This window comes from Carcharhinus amblyrhynchos, chromosome 8 (assembly GCF_965287045.1).
Source record: "Carcharhinus amblyrhynchos chromosome 8, sCarAmb.v2.hapA, whole genome shotgun sequence".
Lineage (NCBI taxonomy): Eukaryota > Metazoa > Chordata > Chondrichthyes > Carcharhiniformes > Carcharhinidae > Carcharhinus > Carcharhinus amblyrhynchos.
The window spans coordinates 96,187,592-96,214,584 of record NC_137331.1 but is presented as its reverse complement, the minus strand read 5'-3'; the positions used below and the strand labels follow the sequence as shown (position 1 = coordinate 96,214,584).

Below are 26,993 nucleotides of genomic sequence, written 5' to 3'. Positions count from 1 at the left end.
CCTCGCCCACTCACATAGATTATTTTTATCCCTTTGCAGACTTTGTGTCCTCTGCTCACTTTGCTCTGCCACCCATCTTCGCACCATCTGCAAATTTTGACATACTACACTTGGTCCCCAACTCCAAACCAACTATGTAAATCGTAAACAATTGCGGTCCCACTAGTCACTAATTGCCAATCAGAAAAACACCCATTTACTCCCATTCTTTGTTTTCTGTTAGTCAACCAATCCTCTACCCAGGCTAATACATTACCCATAACACTGTGCACCTTTATCTTATGTAGCAGTCTTTGGTGCGGCACCTTGTCAAATCCAGATACCCACATCCACAAGTTCCCCATTGTCCACTACACATGTAATGTTCTCAAAGAATTCCACCAGATTAGTCAAACATGACCTGCCCTTTATGAACGCATGCTGCATCTTACCAATGGGACAATTTATATGTAGATGTCTCGCTATTTCTTCCTTGATGATAAATTCAAGCATTTTCCCTACTATAGAAGTTAAGCTAATCGGCCTATAATTACCTATAATTAGTTATAGAGTTGACCACCCAATAGTTGAAGGAAGGTGAGCAGGGTCGAATCAGCCTTTTGTCTACCTCCTTTTTTAAACAGTGGCATCACATTTCCGACCTGCAGGAACCACCCCAGAGTCCAGCGAATTTTGGTAAATTACCACTAGTGCATTTGCTGTTTCTCCCGCCATCTCTTTTAGTACCCTGGGATGCATTCCATCAGGACCAGGAGACCTGTCTACCTTTAGCCCTATTAACTTGCCCAACACTACCTCTTTCATGATAATGATAGTTTCTAGGATCTCACCTGCCATCAATTTTTGGCATGTTATTTGTGTCTTCCACTGTGAAGACCAACACAAAATATTTATTCAATGCCTCAGCCATTTTCTCATTTCCAGTTGGGGAAATGGAAGGACCAGTCACTGAGAATGCTAACAGGTTTGCTTAGTGGGCCAGGCGAGCACACCAACTTCTTCTGGCAAACAAGCAAAAGATACATAACACTTGATTTGACCCTGCTCACCTTCCTTCAATGATTGAGTGGTCACCTCTATAACCATTACATAAACCATCACAGTGACATTATATGGATTTAGCGATAACACAAATAGGTTCTATTATTACTTTATTGTATAACTTTAGTGAATGTTGCTGAAACATTTTCAGTCTGGGCAGCAGAGAAGAGGGTGTAACAATTTTTAATTTGGTTTGACAAGAGAGAAGTTAGTGCCCATTCCCTAGATATCTTGGAGGGCATGAAGAGTCACATAGTATGAAACTCCTGTCAGTTCCTGACTCTCCATGGTTTGTCCACCATCTATAAGACATGGAGTACCTGTCATAGGCCAAAACAAGTGCAGTTCCAACAACAATTAATAAGTTCAAGGCTTTCAAGGACAAAACTTGGCACCACATCCTATGCACACCTATAAACATTTGCTCCTGCACCATTGGTACACAGCGGTAGCAATGTGTACCATGTACAAGATACACTGTACAAACCTTTCAAGGCTGATTCCAAACCTGCAACCACCACCACCTAATAGAACAAAAGCAGCAAGCACACGGGAACACCACCACCTGCAAGGTCCCTGCAAGCCACACGCTATCCTCACCTGAAACGCTTTGCTTTCCCTGTCTCCATGTCCAAATCTTGGCATCCCCTCCTGACCAACACTATGGGTGTATCGATACCATAATGACTGCAGTAGCTCAAGGAGATAGCTCATCACCACCTTCTTAAAGGTAATTAAAGACAGCTAATAAATATTTGCCATGCCAGTGATGCCAAATTACATAATGAATGATTTAAAAAAGTCTTAAAGTGCAACAAGGTAGATAAATCCCTGGGACCTGATGAAGTGAATCTGAGGATGTTGTGGGAGGTCAGGGAGGAAACTGAGGGTTCCCAGCAGAGATATCTGAATCACTGAAAGCCACAGGTGAGATGCCTGAAGATTGGAGGGTTGTGCCTTTGTTTAAGAAGGCTGAAGGGCAAAATCTGGGAACTACAGCCTGGTGAACCTAACATCTGTAGTGGGTAAGTTGTTAGAAGCTATTCTAAGAGACAGAATCTACAGGCATTTAGAGATGCAATGACTGATTAGGGACAGTCAGCATGGCTTTATGTGTGGAAAATTATGTCTCCCGAATTTGATTGTGTGTTTTGAAGGGGTAACCAAGAAAGTGGATGAAAGCAGTTGATGTTGACTACATAGAATTTAGCAAAGCCTTTGACAAGGTATTGCATGATTGGTTGTTGCATAAGGTTAAATTTCTCAGGATCCAGGGTGAGGGAGCCAAATGGATACAAAATGGGCTTGATGATAGAAGACAGAGGGTGGTTGTACAGGGTCGTTTGTTAAACTGGAGGCCTGTGACCAGTGGTGTGCCTCTGGGATCGGTGCTGAGTCCGTTGTTATTTGTCATTTATGCTAATGATTTGGATGAGAATTTAGGAGACATGGTTAGTAAGTTTGCAGACGGCACCAAAATTGGTGGCATTGTGAAGAATGAAGAAGGTTATCTAGGATTGCAATGGGATCTCGATCAATTGGGCCAGTGGGCTAATGAATGGCAGATGGAGTTTAATTTAGATAAATGTGGGGTGATACATTTTGGAAGGTCGAATTGAGGCAGGACCTACTCAGTTAATGAAGGACGTTGGGGAGAGTTATGGAACAAAGAGATCCAGAGGTACAGGTTCTAAGCTCCTCAAAAGTGGAGTCACAAGTGGACAGGGTGGTGAAGAAGGCATTTGGCACACTTGATTTCATTGATCAGAACACTGAATATAGGAGTTGGGATGTCTTGTTGAAGGTATTGAAGTTGGTAACGCCACACTTAGAATACTGTGTACAGTTCTGGTCACCTTATTATAAAAAGGGTATTATTAAACTAGAAAGAGTGCGAAAAAAATTACTAGGATGCTATCAGGACTTGATGGTTTGAATTATAACGACAGGATGGATAGACTGGGGCTTCTTTCCCTGGAGTGTAAGAGGCTTAGGAGTAATCTTATAGAGGTCTATAAAATAATGAAGGGCATAGATAAGGTAGATGGTCAAAATCTTTTCCCAAAGGTATAGGAGTCTAAAACTAGAGGGCATAGGTTGAAAGGGAAGAGATACAAAAGGATCCAGAGGGGCAATTTTTTCACACAGAGAGTGGTGAGTGTCTGGAATGAGCTGCCAGAGGTAGTAGTAGAGGCGGGTACAATTTTGTCTTTTAAAATGGGTATAGAGGGATATGGGCCAAACATGAGGGATGGGTTAGTAAGTTCGCCGATGATACGAATGAAGGTTGGTGGTGTTGTGGATAGTCTGGAGGGATGTCAGAAGTTGCAGCTTGACATAGATAGGATGCAAGACTGGGCGGAGAAATGGCAGATGGACTTCAACGCGGATAAATGTGTAGTGGTCCATTTTGGCAGGACCAACGGGACGCAGGAGTACAATATCAAGGGTAGGAGTCTTAGCTGGGTTGAAGAGCAGAAAGATCTTGGGGTCCGGGTCCATAGGACTCTTAAATCGGCCTCGCAGGTGAAGGATGTGGTCAAGAAGGTGTATGGTGTACTGGCCTTCATTAATCGAGGGACTGAGTATAGGAGTCGGGAGGAAATGCTGCAACTTTATAGGACCCCACTTGGAGTACTGTGCGCAGTTCTGGTCGCCTCACTACAGGAAGGATGTGGAAGCTATTGAGAGGGTGCAGAGGAGATTTACAAGGATGTTGCCTGGATTGGGAGGCATGCCTTATGAAGATAGGTTGAGGGAGCTAGGTCTCTTCTCCCTGGAGAGATGAAGATTGAGAGGCGACCTGATAGAGGTTTATAAAACGTTGAGAGGAATAGATTGGGTGGATTCTCGGAGGCTATTTCCCAGGGCTGAAATGGTCGCTATGAGAGGACACAGGTTTAAGGTGCAGGGAAGCAAGTACAGAGGAGATGTTAAGGGTAAGTTTTTCACTCAGAGGGTGGTGAGTGAGTGGAATCGGCTGCCGTCGGTGGTGGTAGAGGCAAACTCGCTGGGGTCTTTTAAAAGACTTCTGGATGAGTATATGGGATCTAATGGCATTGGAAGTTACAGATAGTTCTATGGCTTGGTAGGTATAGACGTGATCGGCGCAACTTGTGGGCCGAAGGGCCTGTTTGTACTCTAGTGTTCTATGTTCTATAAAATTGGGACTAGCTTAATGGTAAAAACTATGCAGTATGGACAAGTTAGGCCAAAGAGCCTGTTTCCGTGCTGTAAACCTCTATGACTATGACAACTTGGATATATATAACTTGGATGTTAAACCTGAAAAGGAAAAAAAAAGATAAGGGGTAAGTGAGATTCATTGGTTGATTAATAATTGATTTCATGAAGTTGTCACAGGTATTTGCACTAGGGGCTGAATGGCCTGCCTCTGCGCTGCACCATTCTATTATCTTACAGACTCTTGAGTGATGTATAAAAGCACTGTTGGTGTTTGTGTAACTTTGCAATAGCATGGGGTAAAGGGGAGAGTCAAAATTCCACTGGCATGAACAAATATTTAGTTCTGAAAATATGCTATCCTCCAATCGTTCAGCTAAAAGAAAACTATGTGGCATTTGGTTCTCACAAGTCAGCAGCAGTGGTAAAGGATAATGGTTCTATACACTCATAGTAAGCTTATTCAAGATCAAATGCAAATTCAGCATGCAGGATGTATTATTTGCTGGATGGATTACAACAATTCACCAAGGTTATTTGATGTTGCCTCCCAGGCCTGAAACCTTGTTCAGCAGAAGCATCATGAGAACCACATAATGTTCAGGTCCTCTCCAGTTTGACATGATCATTACTTGGACATATATTGATGTTGTTGCTGAGGCTAAATCCTGACATTCCAAATCTAATATTGTCCTGGGTAGATCATCTCTACAAAGACTCCAGCAGTTTAACAAAAACAATTACCATATTATCAGGGCCTTACAAGATGGACAATAAATGCAGCCTCTCCAGCATCAGTTACATGCATGGCTCAAATATCAAAACAAGTGAGACAACAGATTCAGGATTTGCCTACCAGCAAGTTCTTGATCTTAGCTGGACCATTTAAAATTTTCAATCAAAATTTTATTTTATTTTAAATTAGCATTCCTATTTTTCCTCTCCTTCCCAAGGTACAGGAAGAGATTCAATTCCACTTGTGCTCACTGCCTCCAGTATCTCAACCAACTGTAATGTTATTTTAACACGTGAGTCAAGATAACAAGTACTAACAAATTATCAGGCATCGCAGCTTAATTCCATGATCCTGTCTTCACTATTTTCTATTTCAGAAGTTGATGGTATTTCTCCATAGCTCAAAGTTATAGTATTAAACTGTAGCAATTGCTACAGTCAAAATAAGTAAACTTGTCTTGGACATCAACAAAGTCTGGGGTTTCCTGATCTACAGAGCAGACAGCAATTCCTCCGGCAAGGTGTGTCCATGTACTTCAGATAAAGACAGAATTGAGCTTTCTGACCTATCGTTACAGCCCAACAATTGAACAGGCATCAGATGATGGTCAACCTCCATTAAATCATGCTCAAGCATGAGTCAGTGTATTTAAAAGGGAAGAAAATATGACTTAACAGGTCGTCATAGGCTGAACAATCAAAAAGGACCCCATTTCCTTTTTTTAAAATTAATAGATTTTCAAGGTATTTGTAATTTTCAAACCACAAGGGGCTAGAAGGTTGTGGGAAAAGAAAATCAAAACATTACCTTCTAAACATAGTAGCAAGAGGATTAGTTGGTAAGTTGATGCAAATCCTTTGCTTGCTCTGTCATTTAGTTTACTATACAGTGAATGTTCGATCCCTCCAGAGCAAGCAAGTCAGTTTTGAATTGAGTTGCTTGCAATAACAGAAAACTCAGTCTATCTGGCCCACCTGATCTATTATTATTATTCATTACTAGTGTCACAGTAGGCTTACATTAACACAGCAATGAAGCTACTGTGAAAATCCCCTAGTTGCCACACTCCAGCACCTGTTGGGTACATGGGAGAACTTAGCATGGCCAATGTACCTAACCAGCACAGTGGGAGGAAGGAAACCCACACAGACAGAGGGAGGACATGCAGACTCCGCACAGGCAGTCACCCAAGCCACATAATCCATTCAACGTCCTCCCACTATAATTCCTCCCCACGTCCCCACCCACAACATCTCTCTATGCCACATTTATGAATTAAACCTCCGACCAATCCAGATAATTCATTAAAAGGATTTCCAGATGGTTCATTAAAAGGATCCCCAACAGTGCTTTATATTATTGGGGCATCAAGACATGTCCTCATACTACCATTCAGAGGACAAGATGAAGACAAATCAGAATTAATTAAAGGTATGTCCCTTTGCTTAACTTTCTGAACATGTTTTTGCAATGAACAGAATATTCTAATTTATACTTCCTGGCTTAGACCAGCAGCCGAGCAACGGCAGGTTCGTCCACAACTTTCATATTAGGGGCTGAGACCTCACCCCTTGAATTTCTTTATGCAGTGAGTTATGATGTGCCTGACGAGGTGACGGAAGCAGATTCAATAGTAACAATAATAACTATCAAAAGAAAATTCCAGTATATTCCATGCTGTGAACCAAAAGGCCTTTCTGTGCTGTATAATTCTATAACAACGTGTTCAAGGGCATTTTGTTTGAACTACATTATATGGTCAAGCTGCACCCATAATGCTACTTGATAGATTGCAATTAACACTATTTGTCTGACTGTCCGGCAGGTAATCAAGCTCCAATTACTAGCAATCAGAAATCAAGATCCAAAAAAAAACTTTCAGGCATTGCCTAGCTAAGTCCAATTTTAAGAAATGGAATATCAGTTTGGATGAATCCACCTTTGAAATTAGTCTTTAAGCTGTCTCAAACATTGCCACAGTTTTTTGTGTTTTGGGTAAACAGCTCACTGCACAAATTCCATCAATGCACCAATGAACAGAAAAATTCCTACTTGTCACAAAATGAAAAAGAACTTTGCTCAGACATTGGTGGATCCAGCAAAGAAATAGTCTGTCATAAAAGTGAGGCAGTTATTAAAAAAACACATTTCTTAGTGGCAGCCAAATGATTTCATATACGCCCTTGTGCTCCTGATTAAAACATTTGTAGGATTTATTAAAATAAACAGTTTCTCATTCTCCAAAGGTACTTCCTCAGAATTGGCCGTGACCTCCAGTTTCCATTACTGATCTTGTAATTTTTAAGAACTGCAGCAAGTAATAGACTGCCAATTGGTTCTGAAGAAACACCAGCCTCTCTGGGCCAATTGATTTTGTGTTACCAGCTTACGTAAATTCTGCTGAAAATAATTACTATTTCAGCAGCAACTCCTTGGATGGGATTTTTCAGCCTCACTCGTCTCAAAACCGTAAAACCCCACCCGAGGTGAACTCCAATTCCTGGACGGGATGGTAAAATTCCAGCCCTTGTGCCTATTTAGCCCCTTTCAGGTGTCAGAATGTTCCAAGGTGATTTTCAGCAGTGCTAGCTAAAAGCAACTGATACTGACCCACGAAAGAAGATATTGGAGTGGGAAGTTTTAAAGAATGTCTTTAAGGAGGAAAGAAAGATAAATTGGGAAGAAAGGTAGAGAGTTTGAGAAGGGAATTCCAGGACTTAAGACTGCAGTAGCTGGAGATTTTGTCACCAATAGTGAAGCAATTAAAATCAGAGATGCTCAAGAGACAAAAATGGAGGAATGCAGAATGTTTCAGAGATTGCAATGACAAGGAACTGAGGCCATGGAAAAATTTGAAAACAGGGCTGAGAAGCCTAAAGTCAAGTCGTTGCCTAACTGGGAGCCAATTGAGGTCAGTGAGCAGAGGAATAAGGGTAAACAGGATCTGATGTGATTTAGGACACAAGCAACAGAATTCAAATGACTTCAAACAGTGATTTTACAGTGGGTAGAACGTGGGAGGCACTGGAATAGTGAAGTGCAGAGATAATAAAGGAACGAACAGGGGATTTCCCAATAAGTGGCTGGAGGCAGGGGCAGAGTCCGGAAATAGGCAATCTTGGTCAGAGTGCGGACATATTGTCAGCAATTCTGTTAATATATGACACAACGGATGTGAAGTGTTGTTTGGCTTCAGGTTCAGACTGTTGCCTGTGAGAGAGCAGGAAAGGCCCTTCATCCCATCGAGTCTGCACTGACAATAACTACCATTGAAGTCCGCGAATGCCATTTTTCAGCACTTGTCCCATATCCTTGAATGTTACGATGTTGCAAGTGCTCATCAAAATACTATTTAAACGTTGTAATGTTTCCGGCCTCAATTACATTCCCAGGCAGTGCATTCCAGATTCTCACCACTCTCGAGTGAAAAATGTTTTTCTAAAATCCCCTCTGAATCTCCTGCCCCTCACCCTAAAAGTATAACCCTTCATGACTGACCCCTCAACCAAGGGGCCCTACTTATCCTGTTCAGACCCCTCATAATCTTATACACCTCAATCATAACATCCTTCAGTTTTCACTGCTCGAAAGAAAACAATCCAAGCCTATCCAGTCACTCCTTATAGCTCAAATGTTCCAACCCAGGCAACATCCTGGTGAATCTCATCTGTACCCCTTCGACTGCTATCACATCCTTCAAACAGTAAGGTGACCAGAATGGCATACAGTACTCCAGCTATAGCCTAACCAACATTCTGTACAGCTCCAACATTATCTCCCTGCTCTTATTTCCTATGCCATGACTGATAGAAGCAAGTGTTCCATATGCCTTTTTAATACCCTATTCACTAGCTCTGCCACCTTCAAGGACTTATTCATAAGTATCCCAAGATCCATCTGTTCCTCCAAGCTTCTTAGTACCCTGTCATTCATTAAATACTCGCTTGTCCTGTTACTTCTTCCGAAGTGCATAGCCTCATGCTTATCAGGGTTGAATATCATCTGCCACTGCTCTGCCTATCTGACCAGTTGATCTAGCTCTTCCTGTAACCTATGAACTTCTTTTTCACTATTAACCACACTTCCAATCTTCATGTCATCTGCAGAATTACTTATTATTCCCCCCACATTACCTGTATCATTTATAAAACAAATCGTAGGGGACCCAGCATTGAACCTTCTAGTAGGCTATTGGACACCGATCTCCAGTCACTAAAATAGCCTTCTATCATCACTCTTTGTGCCCAATTACTAAGCCACGTTCGGATCTTTCTCGCTAAGTTTCCCTGAATTCCATGTGCTTCAACTTTCTCAATCAATCAGTCTCCCATGTGGAACCTTGTCAAAGGCTTTGCTAAAATCCATATAAACTACATCAACTGCACTTCCCTCATCCAAACACTTGATTGCTTTTTCAAAACACTTGGTCAAATTTGTTAGGCATGACCTCCCGCTGTCAAAGCCATGCTGACTATCCCTAATCAACCTATGCCTTTCCAAGTGGAGATTAATTCTCTCCTTCAAAATTTCTGCCAATAGTTTCCCAATAGTGAGACTCCCCGGTCTAATTTCCTGGTTCATTTCTATCACCCTTCTTGAAAAGTGGAACCACATTAGCCATCCTCCAATCATCTGCCACTTCCCCTGTGGTCAGAGAGGAATTAAAAATTTGTGTCAGAGCCCCTGCAATTTCCTGCACACCTCCCATTGCAGCCTGGGATGCAATTCATCTGGGTCTGGAGATCTGTCCATTTTTAAGCCCATCAAAGCCTCCAGTATCTTCTCATGCATGTCCACTGCAACTCTTATCAATTTCTACAGAAGCACCATAGAAACCATCCTTTCTAGTTACATCACAGTTTGGAATGGATCCTGCTCGGACCAATGCCACAAGAAACTACAAATGGAAACATATCCCAGCCCATCACACAAATCAACCTCCCATCCACTGACTCTATTTGCACTTCCTGGTACCTCAGGAAAGCTATCAGCACACTCAAGGACACCACACATCCAGGACATCCTCTCTTCCACCTTCTTCTGTCATGAAAAAGGTATAGAAGTTTGAAAACACATACCAACTGACATACCAAGAACAGCTTCTTCTCTGCTGCTATCAGACTTTTGAATGGTTCTATCACACATTAAGCTGATCTTTCTCTTCACCCTATCAGTAACTGTAACACTGTATTCTGCACCCTATTCTTTCTTTCTCCTCTATGTACTCTATGAATGATATGTCTTGTCTGACAGCTCGCAGAAAACAATACATTCTATTTTCAGGTGATATATCTGCAGATTTTTTCAGTGATAAATATATTCAAATTTCAGAAGTCAATTGTAGAAATCTAACCTTAACAAGCACTAAGCATTTTCTCAAGGGTTCTCCTGATTTATTGCTGCTATTTTTAGGGAAGATTGTGTCAAGCGCAGTGCACGATCCAAGCCAGGGATTCAATGAAGAGTGCAAAAGGTTATGCTAGGAGAAGCAGATGGCATACCTAAAGAGCTACAACATAGGACTACTTGCATGCAAAACAGCAGAAGAGGCAAATGATAGACAGGACTAATCGATCCCAACATCAATAGATCAGATCTAAGCTCTGCAGTCTTGTCACATCCAGTCATGAATAGCAGTGGACAATTAAACAAAAAAGTTCCCATCCTCAGTGATGGGGGATCCCAGCACATCAATGCAAAAGACAATGCTGGAGCATTTGTAACCAGCTTCAGCCATAAGTGTCAAGTGGGTGATCTGTCTTGGCCTCTTCCAGAGATCTCCAGCATCACAGATGATAGTCTTCAGTAAATTTGGCTCACTCCACATGATATCAAGAAATAGCTGTAGGTAGTTGATACTCTAAAGCCTATGGGACTTGACAACAGTCTGGTAATAGTACTGAAGACTTGTGTTCCAGAGTTAGCTACACGCCTAGAAAAGTTATGCTTGTATAACTAAAACATTGGCATCCCAACAATATGGAAAACTGCCTAGGTATGTGCTGCATGCAAAAAGCAGGACCAATCCAATCTGACTAATTATCAGGTCATCAGATTCCTTGTTATCATTAGAAAGTGATGAAAAGTGCCATTGACATTACGATTGGGATCTCAGGTTGTAGACCAGGGGGCAGCAAGAGTCCCAAAGTCTTTAGGCCTTAAATGAAGGGTGCATCCAATAATAAGGAGTTTATGGTAGAGCCCCCTTCACCCCCCACTTCTTATATGAGATAGAACTTGCTTTATTTTTGTGTTTCCTGCAAGCTGTCATCTACCCACCAGCCTAAAATGTGAGGCTGGGCAGGAAGAGGCCGGTAAGTGGTTATTAAGTAGCCCCTTAAGGACCTAATCTGCTGCAAGGTTGGGCTTCCTAGGCTTCCCACCCGAGGCCCGGTACATGCCAGCATAAAATCACTACCAGGTTGGGGCAGGCGGGAACCCAGAAGGAATCCCATCCAGGCAATTTCACACATGGGGGGAGTGTAAAATTCTGCCCAAGTCTTCCTTTGAAACGCCAAGCTTCTCCTTCTAAAGACATTTCTAACCTGCTCTATGGTCCTTAATCTTGTCGTGCTACTCACAATCCATGGGTCTTATCTCTTGTCCCTCATCTTGCACATTCAACCAATGTTTCAATTAGCCAGTGGATTTTCTTGCTCTCCTTATAATAGTGGCATCCCTCCAAATACTGGCCCCAATTGTCCAACATATGCGCATGTGAAGTGCATGTACCTCTTCATTTCCTTTGCCCTCAGATTCTGTCAATGTACAATCACTGCCACTTATCTCTGAAAAAGTACCCTAATGGTTTGATTCCCCCATTATAAAATAACAACTTTTCTATCATTGCCCATACTTCAAGACCCTTCCATTCTTTCAGTTCTTCTCTTTTGTAATGTGCCATGTCCTCTGAATTGAAACTTATTTCTGATGGTCTTATGCGATGCTACAAGGTTGCTGAAATTTCTCAAAATTTCAGCCTTGAAAAATGCCATTTTCCCTGCATGCAGGGTATTCAAATACTCTGAAAAAGTTGAACTAATTACATTCTTTCCAAGGCCAGGGGGTGATCCCTTATCACCAAAGATTCTTGAGGCTTGCTCCCATAAATGGTTTGGTACAGCAGCCCCCAACCATTTGAATTGGTTTCTTCACATGGACTGCCCACGCCAGGGCAGATGTCAGCTTATAGCTTAGTTGGTCAGTTAATATTTTGTGAAGCAAGATATTAGCTGACCAACTAATCAATTACTGTATGATTTCTTTCACAAACTCCATGACTAAAGTGACTTTCCACTGCTGTGTTCATCATTATGATGCTCATATTTTTGTACATACTTTTAAATTCCTCATTGGCAAATCCTTCCCCAAGGTCAGTTAGGAATTAAGCCAATGCTCCCAGTCCAGTTCCTAACCAAGATATTTTTCATTACCTTGTCTAAAATTATCTTTCTTTTCCTTGCTGTATATTACTGTTGTTGGAGTGAAATCAAAGTAAAGGACACAAAATGGTTACCTGGTGCACAAAATGGACTCTAAGAAGGGACATTAGGAGACACTGACTTTGGGCACAGACATTACACAAAGAGTTAAAACCTGTACTGTTTAAATTATTGCAGGAAACAGGTCAGACCTTGAGGCACCGTAAACTTGAGGTAAAAGCAGACCCAGAACAATGAGTTTAATAACGAGATCAGCCACCGATGGGGACATAAATGCATAAATGTGTATAACAAGATCAGCCATTTATTTAGGACATAACTGCATAAATGTATCTACTCTATGTACAATGATGTGATAACTGTCAATGTCTGTACTTGTCTGTGTATAACGATGTGTTAACTGTCCATATTGTTTACTCAACTTGTAACGATGTGCTAACGGCTAATGTCCGTACTGTCTATTACCTAAAAAGTATAAAAGATGCTCAATTACCATTGTGTAGTTGAGGAGATGGCTGCCTGTACTGCGGAGTGCCAGCACTTCTCCCAAAGTTTTGTCTGAATAAAACTGTCTGTTGACCTCCAAGTCTGACTGAAGTGGTGAATTTCTCTACTTGCCATATCCATGACGTACCAGAGATAATATTTTTATCATTTTCATATACCTTCAAATCCATTGCTTGAACTGCATTAAAGTCTCTTACTTATGGAAGATTCACCACAGGCCATGATGATGTTCACTTATATTCTCATATTCCTGTTGGACTTTAACCTGTTGTTGTGAGACTTCTTACTGTGCTTACCCCAGTCCAATGCTGGCATCTCCACATACAGGGGAGGTCCCAGAGGATTGGCGAATAGCCAATGTTGTTGCTTTGTTTAAGAAGAATAATCCAGGTAATTACAGGCCGGTGAGCCTTACATCAGTGGTAAGGAAATTATTGAAGAGGGTTCTTCAAGACAGGATTTATTCCCACTTGGAAATAAGTAGACGTATTAGTGAGAGGCAACATGGTTTTGTGAAGTGGAGTTTGTAGCTCACTAACTTGATCGAGTTTTTTGAGGAAGTGACGAAGGTGATTCATGAGGGTTGGACAGTGGATGTTGTCTACTTGGAGTTCAGTAAGGCCTTTGACAAGGTTCCTCATGGCAGACTGGTGTAGAAGGTGAAGTCACGTGGGATCAGAGGTGAGCTGGCAAGGTGGATACAAAACTGGCTTGGTCATAGCAGTGGAAGGGTATGTTTCTGAATGAAGGGCTGTGACAAGTGGGGTTCCTCAGAGATCAGTGCTGGGACCTTTGCTGTTTGTTATATACATATTTATATTTTTATATATTATGTATATGATTTGGAGGAAAATGTAACTAGTTTGATTAGTAAGTTTGCAGACAACACAAGGGTTGGTGGATCTGCAGATAGCGATGAGAACCATCAGAGGATACAGCAGGATATGGATCAGTTGGAGACTTGGGCAGAGAGATGGCAGATGGAGTTTAATCCAGCCAAATGTGAAGTAATGCATTTTGGAAGGTCTAATACAGATAGGAAATATACAGGTAAAAAAGTCACTGAAAGTGGCAACACAGTGGAGAAAGGTTGTCAAGAAGGCATACTTGCCTTCTTTGACCAGGGCATTGTGTTTAAAAATTTGCAAGTCATGTTGCAACTTTATAAAACCTCAGTTAGGCCACACTTGAAATACAGTGTTCAATTCTGGTCGTCACACTGCCAGAAGGATGCGGAGACTTTGGAGTGGGTACAGAAAAAATTTACCAGGATTCTGCCTGGTATGGAGGGCATTAGCTATGAGGAGAGGTTGGAGAAACTTGGTTTGTTCTCACTGGACTGACAGAAGGTGAGGAGTGAGCTGATAGAAGTCTACAAGATTATGAGAGGCATGGACAGAGTGGATAGTCAGAAGCTTATTCTTCGGGTGGAAGAGTCAATTACTTGGGGCATAGGGTTAAGGGGCAAGGTTTAAAGGAGATGTACAAGGCAGTAAAAAGACCCTGATGGAAATTATGTACAGGCTCCCCACCAGTACTCAAGATGTGAGGCAGAAAATAAGTCAGGAGATAAAAAAGGCAATATTACAATAATTATGGGGGACTTCAATATGCAGGTGGACTGGGAAAATCAGGTAGGTAGTGGATCCCAAGGAAAGGAATTTGTGGAATGTCTAAGAGAAGGTTTTTTGGAGCAGTTTGTGACAGAGCCAATGAGGGAACAGGCAATTCTGGATTTGATGATGTGTAATGAGACAGACTTGATTAGGGAACTTAATGTGAAGGAACTCTTAGGGAGCAGTGACTACAATATGAAAGAATTCACCCTACAGTTTGAGAGGGAGAAGCTGGAATCAGCTGTAACGGTATTACAATTAAATAAAAGTAACTACAATGACATGGTGAATCCTTAAGAGTATTGATAGGCAAAGGGATCTGGGTGTACAGGTACACAAGTCACTGAAAATGGCAATGCAGGTGGAGAAGCTTGTCAAGAAGGCATACAGCATGCTTGCCTTCATCGGCCGGGGCACTGAGTTTAAAAATTGGCAAGTCATGTTGCAGCTTTATAGAGCCTTAATTAGGCCCCACTTAGAATATATGTTTAATTCTGGTTGCCACACTATCAGAAGGATGTGGAGGCTTTGGAGTGAGTACAAAAAAATTTACCAGGACGTTGCCTGGTATAGAGGACATTAGCTATGCGAGGTCAGAGAAACTTGATTTGTTCTCACTGGAGTGACGGAGGTTGAGGGGAGGAGACTTGATAGAAATCTACAAGATTATGAGAGGTATGGACAGAGTGGATAGTCAGAAGCTTTTTCCCAGGTTGGAAGAGTCAATTACTAGGGAACATAGGTTTAAGGTGCGTGGGGCAAGGTTTAAAGGAGATGTACAAGGCAGATTTTTTACACAGAGTAGTGGGTGCCTGGAACTCGTTGCTGGGGGAGGTAGTGACTGTTAAGGGGCGTCTTGACAAGTACATGAATAGCTTGGGAATAGAGGGATATGGTCCCCGGAAGGGTAGGGGATTTTAATTAAATCAGGCAGCATGGTCCGGATAGGCTTGGAGGGCCGTAGGGCCTGTTCCTGTGCTGTAATTTTCTTTGTTCTTCGATTGGGAAGCCTTTAAAAGCGAGCAGAGAACAGCTAAAAAATCAATAAGGGGGGAAGAAAATGAAATATGAGTGTAAGCTAGCTAGTAATATAAAAGAAGATAGGAAGAGTTTTATTTCAATGAATAAAAGGTAAGAGAGAGGCAAAAATAGACACTGGACCACTGAAAAATGAGGCTGGAGAAATAATTATAGGAAACAAAGAAATAGCAGAGGAACTGAATAGTTACTTTGCATCAGTCTTCAAGGTGGAAGACATCAGTGGGAAGCCAGAGCTCCATTAGAACCAGGGGGCACAGGGAAGTGCAGTGGCCATCATTAAGGAGAAGGTTCTGGGGAAACTAAAGGTCTGAAGGTGGATAAGTCACTTGGACCAGATGGACTACACCCAAGGGTTTTAAAAGAGATAGCTGAAAAAATTGTGGAGGCATTGGTGGTGATCTTTCAGGAATCACTGGAGGCAGGGAGGGTCAACACAGTAAGAAATCTCACAACACCAGGTTAGAGTCCAACCAGTTTATTTGATAGTAATCTTACAAGCTTTCGGAAATGGCGTTCCTTTGTCAGGTGTGTGGAAGGTTCTGATCAGAGAAGGGCATATAAAGTCACACACAGTTTACAGAATCTTTTCTGTAAACTGTGAGGCACCGGTGTTGAGGATGATCGTGGAGGAGGTGTTGTTACCTATCCTTACTGAATGTGATCTATGAGTCAGGAAGTTCAGGATCCAGTTGCAGAGGGAGGAGTCGAGGCCCAGTCAGAGTTTGGAGATGAGTTTTGTAGGAATAATGGTGTTGAGGGCTGAGCTGTAGTCAATAAATAGGAATCTGACATAGGTGTCTTTGTTATCTAAGTGTTCCAGGGTTGAGCGCAGGGCCAGGGAGATGGTGTCTGCTGTGGACCTGTTGTGGCAATAGACGAACTATAGTGGATCCAAGCAATCCAGGAGGTTGGAATGATTCTTGCCATGACTAACCTTTGGAAGCACTTCAAAATGATGGATGTCAGAGCCACCAGACGATAGTCATTAAGGCACACTGCTTAGTTTTCCTTTGGTACTGGGATGATGGTCATCTTCTTGAAGCAGATGGGGACCTCAGCTAGCTGCAAAGAGAGGTTGAAGATGTTTGCGAAAACCCCCGCCAGCTGATCCACACAGGATTTGAGTGCTCGTCCAGATACCCCATCCAGGCCAGTTGCTTTCTGTGGGTTGACCTTCAAGAAGGCTGCTCTGACATATGTAATGGTGACCTTGGATACAGGTTCATCCGAGGCTTCTGGGGTCAAGGGTGCGCTCTTGATAACCTCTTGCTCAAAACGGGCATAGAATGCATTGACCTCATCAGGGAGAGGTGCGTTGGAGCTGGTGATTTTACATGCCTTCATCTTGTAGCCTCTTATGTCTTGCAGACCTTGCCAGAAGCGGCAGGGGTGAGATACTCCTGGCGGGCTGGGAGATGTTCGCGGGCCCAGAGAATTCAGTCCCAGACCTGCTAATCACTTTAAAACATTAAAATTAGATGCAAAGGACTTGGTGTTCCCACCAGTTTCTAGCATGAATCAGATAGCGCCAGATATTCTGCACTGGGAGATGCGCGCATGGTGGGAACTCATGCACGAATCTTGCGAATGCTCGGATGCGAGATTCTCCCACCACGCTGCGCCAGAAAATTGGCATGACATGGTGGAAAAATTCCACCCCTCTTCCCCCCCGCCGCCCCGTATCTGAATCACAAGAAATCAATTATATAGGTACAGCAAATAATTAGGAAAAATGTTGCCCTTGATTTCAGAGGGATGGAGTATAAAAGTTGGATAATTTTGCTGCAACTATACAGGGCATTGTTCAGACCACACCTGGAGTACTGTGTACAGTTTTGATCTCTTGCTTAAAAAGGTACAGAGAAGGTTCACCAGATTAATTCCTGGGATGAAGGAATTGTTTTATGAGGAAAGGTTGAGCTGATAATCATTGAGGTTCAGAAGAATGAGGGGTGAACATAAGAACATAAGAACATAAGAAATAGGAGCAGGAGTAGGCCATCTAGCCCTTCGAGCCTGCCCCGCCATTCAATAAGATCATGGCTGATCTGAAGTGGATCAGTTCCACTTTCCCGCTTTCTCCCCATAACCCTTAATTCCCTTGTCTGTCAAAAACCTATCTATCCCTGTCTTAAATATATTTAGCGAGGTAGCCTCCACCACTTCAACGGGCAGAGAATTCCAGAGATTCACTACCCTTTGAGTGAAGAAGTTCCTCCTCAACTCCATTCTAAACTGCCCCCCTTATCTTGAGGCTGTGCCTTCTAGTCCTGCTGTCCTTTCTGAGCAGGAAGAATCTCTCTACCATTACCCTATCCATCCCCTTCATTATCTTATATGTCTCTATAAGATCCCCCCTCATTGTCCTAAACTCCAACGAGTACAGACCCAGTCTATTTAGTTTCTCTTCATAGTCTAACCCCCTCATCTCCAGTATCAGTCTAGTGAACCTCCTCTGCACTCCCTCCAAGGCCAAAATATCCTTGCGCAAGTGCGGCAACCAAAACTGCACACAGTACTCCAGCTGCGGCCTCACCAGTGCCCTGTACAGTTGCACCAAGACCTCCCTGCTTTTATATTCTATCCCCCTCGCTATAAAGGCCAGCATCCCGTTCGCCTTCTTGATCACCTACTGCACCTGCAGACTGGGTTTTTGCGACTCATGCACAAAGGCCCCCAGGGTCCCTCTGCACCATAGCATGCTGCAGCTTTTCGCCCTTTAAATAGTAATCCCTTCTACTATTATTTCTGCCAAAGTGGATAACCTCACACTTGTTAACATTGTACTCCATCTGCCAGGTCTTCGCCCACTCGCTCAGCCTATCCAGATCCCTCTGCAGACTTTCCACACCCTCCGCACAATTTGCTTTTCCACTCATCTTTGTGTCATCAGCAAATTTCGTCACCCTACACTCAGCCCCCTCCTCCAGATCATCTATATAAATGGTAAATAGCTGAGACCCCAGCACCGATCTCTGCAGCACTCCATCACCAACCGCCAATCAGAATAGCACCCATTGATACCACTCTCTGCCTCTTATTAGACAACCAATCTTCTATCCATGCTAACACCTTACCCCCAACTCCATGCCTCCTAACCTTCTGAAGCAACCTTTTGTGCGGCACCTTATCAAATGCCTTTTGAAAATCGAGAAACACCACATCCACTGGTTCCCCTCTGTCTACCACACTAATCACATCCTCATAGAAATCCAATAAATTCGTCAAACACGACTTCCCCTTAACGAATCCGTGCTGCGTCTGCTCTATCAAACCATTCTTTTCTAGGTGCCTCGCTATTTCTTCTTTGATAACGGATTCAAGCATTTTTCCAACTACAGACGTTAAACTAACCAGCCTATAATTCCCTGCCTTTTGTCTGCTACCTTTTTTAAACAGCGGCGTAACATTAGCCGTTTTCCAATCTTCCGGCACTTCCCCAGAATCCAGTGAAGTTTGGTAAATAATCACTAAGGCATCTACTATCACCTCTGCCATTTCCTTCAGAACCCTGGGATGCATTCTATCCAGTCCTGGGGACTTGTCCACCATCAGTCCCATTAGTCTATCAAGCACTACCTCTCTAGTGACAGTAATCGCATTCAGGCCCTCAACTCCTACCATCCTTCTATCTTTAATATCCGGCAAACTATTTGCTTCCTCCTCCATGAAGACCGAGGCAAAAAACTTATTTAAGGCCTCAGCCATTTCCTCATCCCCCACCACTAAATCCCCCCTCTCATCCTCTAAGGGTCCAACATTGACTCCAGCCAGCCTCCTCTTCTTTATATATTTGTAAAAACTCTTACTGTCCTTTTTTATATTTAGTGCTAGTTTAGCTTTATAGTCCATCCTTCCTTTCTTTATCAACTTCTTAGTCATTCTTTGTTGATTTTTAAACCTCTCCCAATCTTCTACTCGCCCACTACTTTTAGCCACTCTAAACGCATCAGCTGTTAATTTAATACTCCTTTATTTCCTTCGATAACCACGGCTGGTTATCCCTTCTCCTACAGTCCTTCTTTACCATTGGAATATATTTCTGCTGAGCACCGAAAAAGTTTCCCTTAAAGATCCTCCACTGTTCCTCAGCAGTCCTACCAACCAATGTGCACCTCCAATCTACATGTGCCAATTCCTCTCTCATCCTATCGTACTCCCCTCTGTTCAAACAGAGGACACAGGTTCTGGACCCTACTTTCTCATCCTCCATCTGCATCAAAAACTCAACCATACAATGAACCTTAATAAGGGTGACCTTATTAAAACAAGGGCTTGACATGTTAGATGCTGAGAGGTAGTTTCCTCTTGTGTGGGAATCTAAATCTGGGGCACAACTTAAAAATAAGGGGTTTCCATTTTACAGAGGAGATGAAGATGAATTTCTTCTCTCAGAGGATCATTAGCCTTTGGTACTGTCTCCACATTGAGTATACTTAATGAGAGATTTTTGATTAGTGAGGGAGTTATTATGGGGAAAATTAGGAATTAGCCTACTATTGCCATATGTGGTTCAGTTTCAAACTGTGCCTGGGGACATGTTATTACATTAAAGATGCTATGTAACTATAGACTGTTACAATTATTTAAAATTGCATCACTTAAAATTGTACAGTTGTGCAGTTGTTGTGCTTTGAGTAGAAAAGCAGAATTGCAGGAGAAAAGGGGAAGGATTAGTGTATTTTGATTTCCTCTGTCTGGCAGGAGGGACTACAATCTGACGGTGTTATTTCCTGCTCCACTGCCACCCTGTAGCCAGTTTAACATATCCAAGTTTACAGTCGTTTGATAGTACAGAACTTGCTGAAAAAAAGAGATAGGTTGAAGCTTTTCTTCTTGCACTCATCAGGACACTTCTTGTGAATGGATTCTTGCAAAGTGTCCTGATGAGTGCAAGACAACAAAGCTTTCACATGTCTCTTTTTTGGCTATAGTTGTTTTTGCAGACAACTGAGGCACCTGTCTGATTAATAAATATTAATAGGGGCTCAAATTCTGTACAGAGTAGGATGTCCATCATCAAAGAACTGTTCAGTAAAACATATCAGGAAAAGAGCAGAGGAGCAAAAAAGGTCATTCTTAAAGTTACATTTTGTAAAGTCAAGAGGAGCAGGAGTGCACATTCTGACCCGAGAAGGAAAGTCTGAGCTTCTGCTGTCCCTTCTTTTCAGTCACTTAAACTTCACCTGCTACCAGTCAATTAGATCTGCTTCGGCAGGATGTGAAAGTGGCACTCTCAGGTAATAAATCGGCAGAGCCAAACAAAGATAGCCAGGCAGCTATCTCACTATCTTCCACCCAGGGGTTGTAATCATCCCCTTATTGAAGAAAGGCGCTTTCAGCCTCCCAAAGCCCACAACCTCTAATACATCATGCACTATTCAGTGGTGGTAGTGGTGGTGGTCGGGGGAGGGGGAGAAAATCTCATCTGTCCTCAAGGAAATTAATTTCCCCAAGGTTCAAGCAGAAAAATATGAGAATTGCCCCTAACTTACTATAGCCAATAAGGCAATGCAAGGTAAACAGGCTAATAAGTTGGCATGCAACTCTGCACTTAAAATCTGTGGATGGATGCACAACAGTTAACTGGTATATAGTATATTCCAAAACAACTGTCAGTCTATTAGGAAACATCATTACATCTCTGTGTACTGATACCATAAATCACTGCAGAATCACATGTCAGATTGTACTAATACTATAAATCACTCCAGGATCATCTTTATGGTTTGTCATATAACGAACTCTATTCATGTGGATCAGAATCCTGGGTCTGATTCCCTAGACAGCTTGTAATCTGAACCTAGTATTTACCATGAACTGCTTGAGTCATTTTGAATTTATAAGATGATGTAAAAAGGTGATAATGATCAACAACCTGTTATACATCTCTCCCAATTTTATTTTCATTATTTGTCTTAAATATAAGAAAACATACATTAAAAAAAGCATGAGGGCACAGAAAAAGTCCAACTAGTTGATAAAGACATCAAGGAGATGATCCTTACAGTCGAAAAGATTGCAACTTAAATTCTCAGCCAGCATGGAGTTGTATTGGTTCAAGTCATGGTGACAGTAGGGGATGCTAATATTTGTTGCACTGCCCCGAGCTATGTAGGCATAAAAATCTACCAATGTCCTCTGTCCTGACCACAGCCGAGAGACTCTTCCCGCTCAAAAAAGACAGTAGGACTAGGGGGCACAGCCTCAAGATAAAGGGGGGGGCAGTTTAGAACGGAGTTGAGGAGGTACTTCTTCACTCAAAGGGTGGTGAATCTCTGGAATTCTCTGCCCGTTGAAGTGGTGGAGGCTGCCTCGCTAAATATTTTTAAGACGCGGGTTGATGGGTTTTTGATAAGAGAGGGGATTAAGGGTTATGGGGAGAGGGCGGGAATGTGGAACTGAGCCACGACAGATCAGCCATGATCTTATTGAATGGCAGGGCAGACTCGAAGGGCTAGATGGCCTGCTCCTGCTCCTATTTCTTATGTTCTTATGTTCTTATGATTCTCGCTGACAAGTGCACAACTTACCATCAGATCAGGATATTGTGTGTAACTTGCCAGCAGATCAGGATACTGAATTTGATGATCAGCTATGATCATAATGAATGGGGGAGCAAGTGAAGCAGGCCGAAAGGGCAGAATGGCCTATTCCTGCTTCTAGTTTCTATCTCTGGATATCAAGCCAGATTAAGGTCAGGATCAGCTGATCCTGATCACGATCACCTTCTGTAGACCAACAGCCACTTTTTAGGTATTGCTTGTTGAAAAATCACATGGCCATGGTTCCAGCGGATGATCTATTGAATTAGCATGCATCTATGCCTATGGAGTGGAGATGACATGTGCAAGTCGAGGCTGAAATGTTCAGACCAAAATGTGTTACTGAAATGACTGCCAGTGCACATGAACTGTTTACACATCTTTCAGGGAAATTTATATATGAGTACGTGTATCATAGAAAAAAGTGGAAGGAAAAGCAAGTGATGGGCATGATTTTTTTGTGATGTAGAATACTCCACTGGAGACAACAGAAGAGAAAAATCAGGAAGATGTCTTGCATATATCTGATATCAGCCAAAGTCAAAATTACCCCCAAAATGTTGGCTTAATTGTAATCTGCAGTCTGCTCATTTAAACTTAGAAATTACTTGGCCAATAAGAATATGTTAATCATATTAAATTCATCCATTTGTAATTTCAATAATGATATTATTCCTTCAATTCTAAATGCACTAATATCTGTATTAAAATTCTGACAAAAACAAGTCAAAATTGTGTACCAGATTTAAGGCTATATAAAACCCAATGCATGATAAATAAAAGGATGCTGAGTCAAAGAAAATAACATTAGGTGGACGAAAAGCTTCGTCAAAGAGGTGTGTTTTCAGGAAGTGAAGAGATAGAGGGGTTTCAAGAGGAAATTCCTGACCATTAAAGTAAACATATTATTGAAAGCATATATACCAGAAAACAAGAAGTGAAAGATGGGGTTTTATTTGCCACCAGAATTAGTATAAAAAGAAAGATTAAGATGAAATGTAGTAACGTAACAAAATTAGGAACACAAATGGGACCTTCAGTCCCTGAAAACGGTTGCACAATTCAATTGGAATGTGATTGATTTTAAGTCTCAACTCTTTTTTCCACCATTGTTCTATATTTCTACCCTTTCCTAACAAAAATCCATCCATCTCAACCCTGAAAGCTCCAATCATCCAGTGAGAGTGAAAGTTCCAAACGACCACTCAAAAATCACAACAAACCATTTAAGTAAATTGGGAGGCGCTTCATTTAATAACAAAAAAAAAGTTAAATGGGTCAGTGCAGGCTTGGAGAGTCGAAGGGCCTGTTCCTGTGCTGTAATTTTCCTTATTCTTTACGTGTCTGCAGAAACAGCGAAGGGGTGCCGTTCAGTACCGTTTGACACCAAAACTTTATGCAACTGGGCAGAGCCTGACTAACATCAGGACGGCCTGAATAATAGCAAACTTGCTACCTACATTTAAGAACAGTCAATTACACCTCAAGCGCAGTCTGCACATATCAAAGTTTGCAACCACAGTAGAGCTGCCAGTTTAATTGCTTAACAATTATGGATATTGGCATCTATTCAGTTATTCAAATTTAATATAATAATAAATTGATTAATAATAGTATCATAATTGGGACAGTTGGGAGTGAGTACATGGTACAACTTGTGCTAGATACATACAACTGAATTCACTAAAGAATCACATTAGAACGAGGTTATGCTGTTTTAAGGGCAGTTTAACATCATACGGGCAAGGAAAGTTTTACGAGATCCTTCGATAGGCCTCATGGAGCATATGAAAAATTGTTACATGACCATCTCACATCCGCAAAGGTAAAAATGAGGGCTAACACAACCGTCCACAGAACTATTGATCAAATTTGATTGTTTTATACTATTCTTTCCAACATTCTGCATAATTGTTTTGCTCTCTCTGGGGCGGGGAGTGGGGGACGCAGTGCAAGAATGTACACTGTGCACTGTATGTAATAAGCTTCACATACCATAAAGTCGAAAAAAAACTGTTATTGCCCAATAATTGCTCCCATGTAATATCCTGCAACATCTATATAATACTGGAGACAGAATGAAAAAGTTGTGCCTCAAATTGTCTTTCTCTCTAAAAGCAAAATATGTATAGATACACAAATTTTCTTCTTTCATATTTGTGCAATGCAACTATAAAACACAATAAAGCCCACTCCAACACAAATCCTTTGATGTTAGTGATGTCACTTAGCCCGGAATTTCACCAGTAAGATTTCATCTTTAAATTTAAAAAGTACACATTGCGTGCAAACTACATGTTTACTGTTTAGTGTCTACTGGAACATCAACATTCTGGGAAAAGATCCTCTTAAAGGGCGCTCTTTTAAGAAATGCGCCAAAATGCAAGCCCAACTTTTGTTTAAAAGTAGCCGAACATGACAGAAAACACAGCGGCAGCGCGAGTCGACGCTCACTTCCTGGACAAGTTACAAAGATTGCAAACAGAAACAGCTCGACACTTCTGCAACATTTTGCATCTATAAAATGTATGCAGTTCATGTTTTCGATTTGAAGAACCTTTATTGACCACATTTTTTAAAAAGTATCGAAAAAGTAAATTTTTACCTCATGAAAGTCTCCAGCTCAATTTGATCGTCGTGTTTTCTGCTGTGGAATTTTTCTCTCTCTCGCACACACACACACATACACACTTGCTCACGTCCGGAGTGCCTTCCTCTTTATTCGGGCTTGCTTTTTTTTGGGTTGTTGAGATACAGGAACCAGCTCCTGCTGGCATGAAGTGAGGAGGTGGGGGCGGGGGGAGAGGCTCCCTCTCTCCTGCTCTGGGGAACAGCTGAGACCCTCACCAGCCCAGCTCTCCCTCGCCCCACCAAAGGTAACAGATGCAATTCTTGATCAAAAGATTGGTGGGCAAAGCAAAAACCTTCTCTGCTCCTCTTTCGTGGTTTGTTTTTGTGTTTTTGCAAAAAAAAATCAAATGGTCAGGTCCACTTTTCCTCCTCAGCTTGTTACTTCATCCCCTGCAGCCTCCAAACTTTGTCTGCGTGCTCCTGATTTTTTTTTCCCCTCTTTCACTCACTCTTCTGGTTTTCCGTGTGAAAGTTCAGAATGTTGCGTCAATGCAACATGAGCACTAAGAAACCGTGACGTGGCGCACACCGCCTCATCCCTCCTGCACTTGACATTGCACATTGCCACACCGGTAAACACTGTACAAAGAGACAGTGTCAGGCATGCTGAGAATCCCCGGGCTCCCCAGGTGTCCTTGCATTGCTCATCAGTCCCTTTCTTGCTCGGGGTTGAAGTAAACATAGCTTAAAATGCAAAGTGTGAGATTTATACACAGCCTAAATAGAGTGCACGCCTATTTGTTTTGCGTCATGTTTTTAAAAGGGATTCCTTTCCATGTAATACAGCCCCAGCGACCTGGGTTCCATTCCAGCCTTGGTTCACTTTCTGTCTGGACTCTAAACATTCTCCTTGTGTCAGCGTGGGTTTCCTCCGGTTTTCTCCCATAATCTGAAAGATGTGCTGATTAGGTGCATTGGCCATGCTAAATTCTCCCTCAGTGTACCTTTTGGTTTGATATATTATTGTCTCATGTATTAACATACAGCAAGAAGTATTGTTTCTTCTGCGGTATACAGACAAAACATACCATTCATAGAGAAGGAAACGAGGGAGTGCAGAATGTAGTGTTGCAGGCTAGGGTGTAGAGAAAGATCAACTTAATGCAAGGTAAGTCCATTCAAGAGTCTGACGGCATCAGGGAAGAAGCTGAACAGGTGCCAGAGTGTGGAGACTGGGGGATTTTCGCAGTAGTTTCATTGATCAGTGGCACAGTGGTTAGCACTGCTGCCTGACAGTGCCAGGGATCTGAGTTTGATTCCTGGCTTGGGTCACTGTCGTGCAGAGTCTGCACATTCTCCCTGTGTCTGCATGGGTTTCCCCTAGGTGCTCCCATAATCTGAAAGATGTGCTGGTTGGAGGTGCATTGACCCAAACAGGTGCCAGGTTGTGGAAAATAGGGGAATTAAAAAAAACCTTTAAAAACTTTGCAATGCTAATGTGAGCCTACGACATAAATAAACTTTCACAAAAAAAATGTTCTGGGGATGTGATAGCAAAGGTAAGCCTGATATTTATCCCTTATTTGTCCATCGCCATTCCTCATTATAGATAAAAGCCAAGTACTGTTGATGTTGGAATCTGAAATAAAAATAGAAAATGCTGGAAAATCTCAGCAGGTCAGGGAGAGAGAATAGAGCCAATGGGGGCAATTCTCTGAATTGGCAGGAAAACTGCGTTAAATCCCAACTGTTCTGTCAGTTCAGCTTCTCACCTGAACCTCCACACTCTGTGCACTGAAGAGGCCCCTGTTGAGAATATCATTAAAAACCCAGGGAGCAGGGCCTATTTGCACCAGAGTTTGACAGTTCTGGAGCTCTGCGCATGCGCAGTGGCCCCAAACTGTTAACCTCCCGTTTGCTGGCCAGCCCGATCGCTGGCCAGCCTGGGACCACTGCAGCGCTGTCCCTCCAGCCCATCCCCATCCCCATCCTCATGGCTCGATCATGGGCCCCACAGCAATTCCTGGGCCAGCCTTGACCCCTCCCCGTCCCAGAGTGCTCTGATGTCCAGGCCCCACCCCCAGCAGTGGTGATTCCCCCATCCCCTTACCCCAGTATACCCGCTCCAGCTGACCCCACCCCCCCTGGAGTCAGACCACCCCTTCCCCAGCCCGCCCCAATCGTTGCCTCCCTTCATCCCAGACCGATCCTGTCTGCAGAGTAGCAGTGGGACCCCCCCCCCCCACCCCCCACCAATCACCCGCAGGCCCTGCCCACAATAGGCTCTGCCTCTTTGGCACTGCCTGATGCC

General features: G+C 42.5%; 1 protein-coding gene across 3 annotated transcripts in view; it reads right to left on the bottom strand.

Moving 5' to 3' along the window:
- map3k22 (mitogen-activated protein kinase kinase kinase 22) overlaps positions 1-25,207 on the bottom strand; it is a 116,487-nt gene extending 91,280 nt beyond the window's left edge. For all 3 annotated transcript variants that reach the window (XM_080194540.1, XM_080194543.1, XM_080194541.1), the window contains exon 1: positions 24,717-25,207. The gene's annotated coding sequence lies outside the window, so the exon portion shown is untranslated. The remainder of the gene's footprint in view (positions 1-24,716) is intronic.
- Positions 25,208-26,993: the final 1,786 nt, after the last annotated feature.